This window comes from Arachis hypogaea, chromosome 15, assembly GCF_003086295.3.
Source record: "Arachis hypogaea cultivar Tifrunner chromosome 15, arahy.Tifrunner.gnm2.J5K5, whole genome shotgun sequence".
Classification (NCBI taxonomy): Eukaryota; Viridiplantae; Streptophyta; class Magnoliopsida; order Fabales; family Fabaceae; genus Arachis; species Arachis hypogaea.
In genome coordinates, this window is record NC_092050.1 from 114,953,149 (window position 1) to 114,963,666 (window position 10,518).

At 40.3% G+C, this 10,518-nt stretch overlaps 1 non-coding gene across 1 annotated transcript; it reads left to right on the plus strand.

The window, feature by feature from the left end:
- Positions 1 to 1,610: 1,610 nt before the first annotated feature.
- On the plus strand, positions 1,611 to 1,718 carry LOC112752711 (small nucleolar RNA R71). Its single transcript, XR_003177134.1, has one exon. It is a non-coding gene; the product is annotated as a small nucleolar RNA R71 (small nucleolar RNA).
- The last annotated feature ends 8,800 nt before the right edge of the window (positions 1,719 to 10,518 follow it).

Genomic DNA, 10,518 nt, shown 5'->3' on the forward strand with positions numbered 1-10,518 from the left:
ATTTCCAGGATGTAGAAATCAATGGAAAATGTGAGCCCCTTAATGCTCACTAATACATCTTCAGCAATTCCAACTACTGTAATAATGCTTTTATCTGCTAACACAAAACAAGCTGCCGACCTTTTCAAGGGAGGGAGCCTCAAAGTATCATATATAGACAAAGGCATTATACTAACACATGCTCCTAAATCACACATGCAGTCAGAAAAATTTACACCTCCAATGGTACAGTTAATCATACATGGACCTGGATCACTACATTTTTCAGGTATATTTCCCATTAAAGCAGATATAGAACTATCTAAAGGAATAGTTTCTAATTCATTAATTTTATCTTTATGTATGCACAAATCCTTTAGAAACTTTGCGTATTTAGGTACCTGTTGAATAACATCAAAAAGGGGAATAGTTACCTCGACCTTTTTGAATATTTCTACCATTTTGGGATCAAGTTCCATCTACTTTCTAGGCTTCCTTGCAAGTTGTGGAAAGGAAATAGGATTGGCGCTCCTTGTAGCTTCAACATCCTTTGGTGTTTCATTCTGTGGTTGAACTGCTTCTTCTTCAACTATGTCTTGTATGTCCTCTTCCTCTTCAGCATCTTCCACTTCTACCACATCCTTTGCTAGCACGTGTACTGGTGGGCTTGGCTCTTCATGGTTCCTTTCCTGCAGTGTGGTTCCAGACCTTAGAATGATGGCATTGATGCCACCTTTAGGATTAGGCAGTGGTTGAGAAGAAATTCCACTGGAGCTTGAAGGTTGATGTGTGGAATTAAGTGATGAATCCATTCGGGAGACGAGAGCTTGTAAGGTGGCAGTCAAGCCATTCAAACTAGAGTTCAGCTGAGCCTGTATGTCTTGTTATCCTTGCGCAAGAGAATGGAGCATCTTGTCATTTGATGAGGAATTAGAATAAGTGATCTGTGGAACTTGTTGTTGGTTGTGCTGGGTTCCTTGTGATTGTCTTAGGTGAGGTGCTCTGTAAGGTTGATTCTGATTCTGCTGTCTGTTGTTATTATTGTTATTCTACCTCTGGTTTTCATTGTTGTCTCTGCCTCCTCTGTTAAAGTTATCCCTCCAGCCATGGTTAGAATTATCTTTCCATCCTTGATTAGAGTTGTCCTACCATCCATGGTTATAGTTGCCACTTTGTTGATTGTATCCTTGATTCGGGCAGTCATAGAAGTTGTGAGTGGCTACCACAGTGTTGTCTTCCTGGAGCTGCAGACATTTATCAGTATAATGACTATAATCAGCACAGATCCTGCATACTCTTTGTGGAACTAACTGTTGGCTTTGTTGTGGTGAAGGCTGAGCTTTTTGTGCCTGTTGTTGATTTAACTGCATCTGCTTCAGTAGGTTGGTCATTTCACATATACTCTAGGTGAGAGCAGTAGTCTCTTTGCTAGAGGAAATCTCTGCAACAGCTTTGGGATGGTTGCGCCTCTGTTTGTGATTCCTAGTGGACTTAGCTAAGTCGCTGATCAGTTGCCATGCTTCATCTGCGGTTTTGTACTTTTTCAGAGAACCATTACTGGCACCTTCCAGTGTAGTCTTATCCTGGGGATTCATGCCTTGAGTGAAGTAGCTGATCAATACTAGTTTACCAATCATGTGATGGGGACATGCGTCCAAGAGATTGTTGAAGCGCTCCCAATATTCATAGAGAGTCTCTGATTCACCTTGAACAATGCAGGAGATCTCTTTTCTCAGTCTATCTGTGACTTCAGTTGGGAAGTATTTTTCCAAAAATTCTCTCCTGAGTGTATCCCAGTTGGTGACAGTTGCTTCAGGTTGGGAGTAGTACCACTTCCTTGCCTTTCCCTTAAGAGAAAATGGGAAAGCGGTTAACAGAATAGAAGTTTCATCTGCACCATGATGCCTAACAGTAGAATAGGCTGCCTGAAAATCCCTAAGGTGCTTGATAGGCTCTTGAGCAGGTAAGCCATGAAACTTGGGCATCAAGTTGATCAGTGCGGTTTTTAGTTCAAAATCTGTAGCTACAGTCGAGTGATGCACTTGATACGGCTGCAGTGTAAAATCTGGGGCTCCAGCTTCCTGGAGGGTAATTCTCCTAGGTACTGCCATGGTATCTGCACGTGAATCAACTGAATCAGTAGTAAAAGAGCTTGTTTCGCTCTCAGATGGCGGTTCAGATTCGCCCTCAGATGAGACTGGTAAACAGATAATAATCACTTCACCACCCTCGGAGGCTAACCGACGTCGAGTTCATCTAATATGTGAAAGAGTTCTTTCAATTTCAGGATCAAATGGGACTAAACTCGGATTAGGCAATGAACGCGTCATTCAATGAGAAAAACAAATAGCTCATGGTTACAGAAGTAAAAATAAAATATGCAAATAAAAATAAAATATATACAACAATTAATAATTTAGCACACTATTGCAACTCCCCGACAACGGCGCAAAAAATTGGTGCGTGGCAGAAGTTAACCAATTTAGAGATTTCAATTAAGAGGACAGCATTGCACGTATAGCTCTTAACCGGCTAAGATCTGCCTCACTAATTTAAAAAGGGTTGTCACAAATTTTAGAAATAAAATACTGGGAGTATGAGTCCCAGGTCGTCTCCCAACGAGTTACAGGAAAGAGTGCTATTTTATTAACTAGGGGTTTTCAGAAAAATTAAGTTTTGATAACGAGTAATTAAAATGATTAAAAATTAAAGCAATAAAAATAAACTAAGAATAATTATTGATACTCTGAATAAAAGGCCTTGACTGGGGGAATAATTAAATAGAATTTCTATCCTTGTTGGGATCTTCTCAAGTGTAGTGTAAAAAGGGTGTTGTTCTCACTCGGTTATCCCTTACTAAATAAGAAAAAGTATGGTGATTAAACTAACTCTTACCCTCAAATCCTAGTCCTCTCCCTTGGGGAGGTCTAGTGCTAGTAGGTATGGAATTAGTTAACAACGTCTAATTCAACCAAGCACTTGAGCATTCCAACTCAAGTATCTCCTCTTAATCAACCCCCATGTCAAGTAGAAATTCTACTCCATTGACATAAAATTAATGATCATAAAAATATGAGAAGACATAATTAAATAAAATAAAATAGAGAATTAAAATTAATTAAAATAAAAATAACTCTATATATTAATAAATTCAAAATGCAACATAATTATCTGAACAGAGTCAATGAGTAACTAATTAAAAATAAGGGAGTAAGGAAGCAAACTAAAGTAATGTCTTCAACGGAGGTAATGACTCTCAGCATCCAAAAATCCAAGCAAAAGCATAAACTATCAATGTAATGCAAATCTAAAAACTCAAATCTAAAACTGACGTAATCCTAATGTGATGAATCTGAATGTGTGTGGATGCCTCCTAAGTCTCAGCATGTTCTCTAGGTTTAGTCTGTGTTTCTGGGCTGAAAACTAGGTCAAAATGCGGCCCAAAATCGCCCCCAGTGTATTCTGTTATTTTTGCAGATTGCGCAGGTCACGCGTATGCGTCGTCCACGCATTCGCATCATTTAGCGATTTTCCTTGTCACGCATTCGCGTGGTTCACCCGTTCGCATCATTCGTGCAGACTCTGATGAGCGGATAATTTATACGCTTTTTGGCATTGTTTTTAGTATGTTTTTAGTAGAATCTAGTTACTTTTAGGGATGTTTTCATTAGTTTTTATGTTAAATACACATTTCTGGACTTTACTATGAGTTTGTGTATTTTTCTATGATTTCAGGTATTTTCTGGCTGAAATTGAGGGACTTGAGCAAAAATCAGATTCAGAGGTTGAAGAAGGACTGCTGATGCTGTTGGATTCTGACCTCCCTGCACTCAAAATGGATTTTCTGGAGCTACAAAACTCAAAATGGCGCGCTTTCAATTGCTTTGGAAATTAGACATCCAGGGCTTTTCAGCAATATATAATAGTCCATACTTTGCCCGAGTTTAGATGACGCAAACTGGCGTTCAACGCCAGCTCTCTGCCCAATTCTGGCGTTCAACGCCAGAAACAAGTTGCAAAGTGGAGTTCAACGCCCAAACTGGCACAAAAGCTGGCGTTCAACTCCAAGAATGACCTCTGCACGTGTAACATTCAAGCTCAGCCCAAGCACACACCAAGTGGGTCCCGGAAGTGGATTTATGCATCAATTACTTACTTCTGTAAACCCTAGTAACTAGTTTAGTATAAATAGGACTTTTTACTATTGTATTTGACATCTTTGGATTATCTTTTGATCATTTGATCATCTTGGGACGCCTAGTTCTTAGATCATGGGGGCTGGCCATTCGGCCATGCCTGAACCTTTCACTTATGTATTTTTAACGGTAGAGTTTCTGCACTCCATAGATTAAGGTGTGGAGCTCTGCTGTTCCTCATGAATTAATGCAAAGTACTACTGTTTTTCTATTCAATTCAACTTATTCCGCTTCTAAGATATTCATTCACACTTCAACCTGAATGTGATGAACGTGACAATCATCATCATTCCCTATGAACGCGTGCCTGACAACCACTTCCGTTCTACCTCTGATTGAATGATTATCTCTTGGATCTCCTAATCAGAATCTTCGTGGTGTAAGTTAGATTGATGGCGGCATTCATGAGAGTCCGGAAAGTCTAAACCTTGTATGTGGTATTCCGAGTAGGACTCTGGGATTGAATGACTGTGACGAACTTCAAACTCGCGAGTGCTGGGTGTAGTGACAGACGCAAAAGGATAGTAAATTCTATTCCAGTATGATCGAGAACCTCCAAGATGATTAGCCATGCAGTGACAGCGCATCGGACCATTTTTACAGAGAGGAATAGGATGCAGCCATCGACAAGGGTGATGCCTCCAGACGATTAGCTGTGCTGTGACAGAGCATTTGGACCATTTTCCCGAGAGGATTAAAAGTAGCCATTGACAACGGTGATATCCTTACAAAAAGCCAGCCATGGAAATGAGTAGGATTGATTAGATGAAGGCAGTAGGAAAGCAGAAGTTCAGAGGAACGAAAGCATCTCTATGCACTTATCTGAAATTCTCACCAATGATTTACATAAGTATCCCTATCCTTGTTTTCTTATTTATTTTCGAAAACTCCATAATCAATTATTATCCGCCTGACTGAGATTTACAAGGTGACCATAGCTTGCTTCATACCGACAATCTCCGTGGGATCGACCCTTACTCACGTAAGGTTTATTACTTGGACGACCCAGTGCACTTGCTGGTTAGTTGTATCGAAGTTGTGACAAACTATGAATTAAGATTAGAGCACCAAGTCTTTGGAGCCATTATCAGAGATCACAATTTTGTGCACCAGACTCCAATCAACGCGTTTGCATCAGGCACGCATTTGCGTTAGGCACGCATTCGTGTCGCTGTGAATTCTCCATTTCGCGCGTTCACGTGGGCCATGCGCTCGCGTCATTACTCGCTGGTCATCTCCTTAGTTTCTTGTGTTCCTTCCATTTTTGCAAGCCTCCTCTCCAATTTCCAAGTCATTCATGCCCTATGAAGCCTGAAACACTTAACACACAGATCATGGCATCGAATGGGATAAAGGAGAATTAAAATACATAATTAAAAGTCTCTAGGAAGCAAGTTTTCAACCATGGAGTGATTTTGGGAAGGAATTGTAAATACATGCTAATCATATGAATAAGTGGGTAAAGATTTGATAAAACCATACAATTAAACGTAATATAAATCATAAAATAATGGTTTATCACCAACTAATAAGGGTACATGCCAATAGGAGTCTTGTAAGCTGTCCGGTATGCCCAGAGAGCATCATCAAGCTTCCTAGACCAGTCCTTTCTTGAAACACTGACGGTCTTCTCTATAATCCGCTTGAGTTCCCTGTTGGAAACTTCAACCTATCCACTTGTCTGAGGGTGATAGAGGGTTTCCACTTTATGACGGACTCTATATCTCTGCAGAAGAGAGTCCAATTGTCTGTTACAGAAGTGACTTCCTCCATCACTACTGAGTGTCCTTAGGATACCAAACCGGCTAAAGATATATCTCTAAAGAAAACTCATTACCACCTTGGCATCATTGGTGGGCAGAGCCACAGCTTCCACCCACTTGGACACATAATCAACTGCCACTAGAATATAGTTGTTTGAATGTCAGGGTGGGAAAGGTCCCATGAAATCAATACCCCACACATCAAACAACTCAACCTCAAGAATCCCCTGCTGTGGCATTTCATGGTTGACAGGGAGATTTGTGGCTTTTTCACATCTGTCACAGTGCTTCACAAATGCTCTTGAGTCTCTGAAGAGAGTCGGCCAGTAAAACCCACTCTGAAGGACCTTTGTAGCTGTCCTTTCACCACCAAAGTGGCCTCCATACTCAGAACCATGACAGTGCCAAAGAATCTGCTATTTTTCTTTATCTGGGACATATCTCCGGATGATACCATCTGAACACCTTTTAAAAAGGTATGGTTCCTCCCAAATATAGTACTTTGCATTAGTTAATAGCTTCTTTACTTGTTGCCTACTGTACTCCCTTGGAATAAAATTCATGGCCTTATAATTTGCAATGTCTGCAAACCATGGAGCTTGCTGAATGAGGAACAATTGCTCATCCAGAAATGTCTCAGTCACAACTGTGGGTGGTTGTACTCCTGCTTCAGGCTCAATTTTGGAGAGATGGTCAGCTACTTGATTTTTTTACCCTTTCCTGTCTTTTATCTCAATATCAAACTCCTGAAGGAGTAACACCCATCTGATTAATCTTAGTTTAGAATCCTGCTTGGTTAAAAGGTACTTCAAAGCAGCATGGTCAGTATAAACAATGACCTTAGAACCAAGTAAATAGGACCTAAACTTATCAACAGCATACACAACAGCTAATAATTCCTTTTCTGTAGTTGTGTAATTCTTTTGGACATCATTTAACACACGACTGGCATAGTAAATGACAAGTACAAGCTTACCATGCCTCTGTCCTAAAACAGCTCCTATAGCAAAGTCACTGGCATCACACATTAACTCAAATGGTAAATCCCAATTAGGGGGAGCTATAATGGGAGCAGAGGTAATGTTTGCTTTCAGAGTTTCAAAAGCATGCAGACAATCAGAATCAAAAACAAAAGGAACATCAACAACCAACAGGTTACTTAATGGTTTAGCAATTTTAGAAAAATCCTTTATAAATCTTCTATAAAATCCTGCATGACCTAAGAAACTCCTGATTGCCTTAACATTAGCTGGTGGTGGTAATTTTTCAATTACCTCCACCTTTGCTCTATCAACCTCAATTCTCTTACTTGAAATTCGTTGTCCAAGAACAATACCTTCTATAACCATAAAATGAGATTTTTCCCAATTTAAAACAAGGTTTGATTCTTGACACTATTTCAGGACAAGAGATAAATGCTTAAGGCAAGATTCAAAAGAATTACCAAAAACAGAAAAGTCATCCATAAATACCTCAATGAACTTTTCAACCATATCAGAAAAAATTGAAAGCATACACCTCTGAAAAGTTGCTAGAGCATTGCAAAGTCCAAATGGCATTCTTCTGTAGGCAAACACTCCAAAGGGGCATGTGAATGCTGTCTTCTCTTGATCTTGAGGGTCCACTAAAATTTGATTATATCCAGAATATCCATCTAGAAAATAATAAAAAGCATGAGCAGCTAACCTCTCAAGCATCTGATCAATGAAAAGGCAAGGGGAAATGATCCTTCCTTGTAGCAGTGTTGAGCCTCCTGTAGTCTATACACATTCTCCAACCTGTGACTGTTCTTGTAGGAATAAGCTCATTCTGTTCATTCTTGATCACTGTCATCCCTCCTTTTCTTGGGAACTACCTGCACAGGACTTACCCAAGGGCTATCAGAAATAGGGTAAATAATACCTGCTTTCCATAATTTCATTACCTCTTTTTGGACCACCTCTTTCATGGTTGGATTGAGTCTCCTTTGTGGTTGCACAACTAGTTTAGCATCATCTTCAAGGAGGATCTTGTGCATACACTTGGTTGGACTAATCCCCTTCAAGTCACTAATGGTCCACCCAAGAGCTGTTTTATGGCTCTTGAGCACTGAAATAAGCGCCTCTTCCTCTTCAGGTTTTAGGGAAGAGCTAATAATCACTGGATATGAATCATTTTCACCCAAGAACACATATTTCAGGGAAAGAGGTAAAGGTTTGAGCTCAAGCTTGGGGGCTTCCTCCTCTGCTTTAGGCATGTGAACCACAGCCTTCTGGGGTGGTGAATCATCAACTTCAACTAATTCACACTCAAAAATAGGATCCAGAATGTCATCAAGCGCTTCAGCTTTCAATACCTCTTGAACAAGTGGTTCAATAACATCTATTTTCATACACCCTTCAGAATCATTAGGGTGCTTGAGAGCTTCAAAAACATTAAGGACCACCTGTTCTTCATTGACCCTCAAGGTTAATTCACCTTTTTGCACATCAATCAGAGCTCTACCTGTAGCTAAAAAGGGTCTACCAAGTATAATAGAGGATTTTACCTCCTCTTCCATGTCCAATATAACAAAATTAACAAGAAAAATGAATGGTCATACTTTCACCAGCAAATCCTCAATAACACCCACAGGTAATTTAATAGAAAGATCAACAAGTTGAAGAGAAATACGAGTGGGTTTTACCTCCTCAATTTGAAGCTTTTTCATCACTGAAAGTGGCATGAGATTGATGCTAGCTCCAAGATCACATAAAGCTCTCTGAATGGTGACATCTCCAATGGTGCAAGGAATGACAAAGCTCCCTGGGTCTGGCATCTTCTCAAGAAGGTTGTGTTAAATGATGGCACTACATTCCTTGGTTAACACCACTGTTTCTTGTTTCTTCCAATTCCTCTTGTGGGTCAACAATTCTTTCATAAATTTAGCATAGAGAGGCATTTGCTCAAGAGCCTTTGCAAAAGGAATGTTGATCTGTAGCTTCTTGAAGACATCTAAAAATTTAGAAAATTGATTTTCTTTGGAAGCTTTCTGAAGCCTCTGAGGATATGGCATTTTTGGCTTGTATTCAGGAGCCTTTGGCAATGTAGGATACGTGTCAAGAGAGTCAGGAAACGGGTTGTCTGCACGCTTTGGAGGGGCGTGCTCCACTTCTTCCTTCTTCTCCTCTGGAGCTTTCTTTTCAACTAGCTCTTCATTCGCCCTTGTCTCAGAGCCAGCTGTTTTACCACTTCTCAATTGAATAACCTTGCAATCTTCTCTTGGGTTCATCACTGTATCACCTGGAAATGTACTTGCAGACCTCTCAGGTATTTGCTTGCTCAGTAGGCCCATTTGCACCTCTAAGTTTCTAATGGAGGCTCTGGTTTCCTGCATAAAACTCCTCACCATCTCCCAATTAGAATCTTCTTGGGATTTAGAGTTTGCCTGCTGAGGTGGTTGTTGCTGCTGAGACTGAAATTGGCGGTTCTTGTGATTGTTCTGTTGAAAACCTCCTTGAGAATTATTGTTAAAATTCCGAGCTCTTTGAGGTTGGTCTCTCCACCCAAAATTTGGGTGATTGCTCCACCCCTGATTGTATGTCTTAGAATATGGATCATTGTTGGAATTTTTAGGACCACTCCCCATGTAATTGACCTGTTCAGAAGAGCATTGAGCATAGTCATAATTATCATTTTGCAAAAAATTGCCTGTCATGTCATAAGGGACCTCTTGAGGTGAGTTTTGGTTGTTGATAGCTGAGACTTGCATGCCACCCATCTGTTGAGTAAGTAGACTTATTTGCTGAGACATAAGCTTGTTCTGAGCAAGAAGATCATTAAGAGCTTCTACTTCCATAACACCCTTCTTCTGAGGAGTCTTAGAGTTCACAGAATTCCTGTTAGATGAGTATAAATATTGGTTGCTAGCAACCAATTCAATCAGCTCAATAGTCTCCTCCGGTGTCTTCTTCTTGTGCAATGAACCACCTGCAGAATTATCTAAGCACATCTTGGACATTTCACCCAAGCCTTCATAAAAGATGTCTAGTTAGGTCCATTTAGAGAACATGTCCGGAGGGCATTGCCTAATCAGTAGCTTGTACCTCTCCGAACCTTCATAAAGAGTTTCACCATCCCTCTGCCTGAAGGTCTGAACCTCCACCCTAAGCTTAGTCAGCTTCTTTGGTGGGAAAAACTTAGTAAGAAACTCAGTAACAACCTTGTCCCAAGTATCCAAACTCTCCTTGGGTTGGGAATCTAGCCATAGCTTTGCTCCATCCCTCAGAGCAAACAGAAAGAGCATGAGTTTGTATACCTCTGGGTTCACTCCATTTGTCTTCACAGTATCACAAATCTGCAGGAAATTAGAAATAAATTAATTTGGGTCTTCGTGGGGAAGACCATGATACTAGCAGTTTTGTTGCACTAGGGTGACCAATTGTGGCTTCAACTCAAAGTTGTTCGCAGCTATAGGAGGCACCACAATGCTTTTTCCATAAAGATCTGCAGTAGGAGCAGAGTAAGAGCCAAGCGCTCTCCTTTGTTCTTTATTCCTATTCGGATTTGCCACATTGGCATTAACAGTATTATTAGGATCCATAGTGGATTCTGTAGCCTTG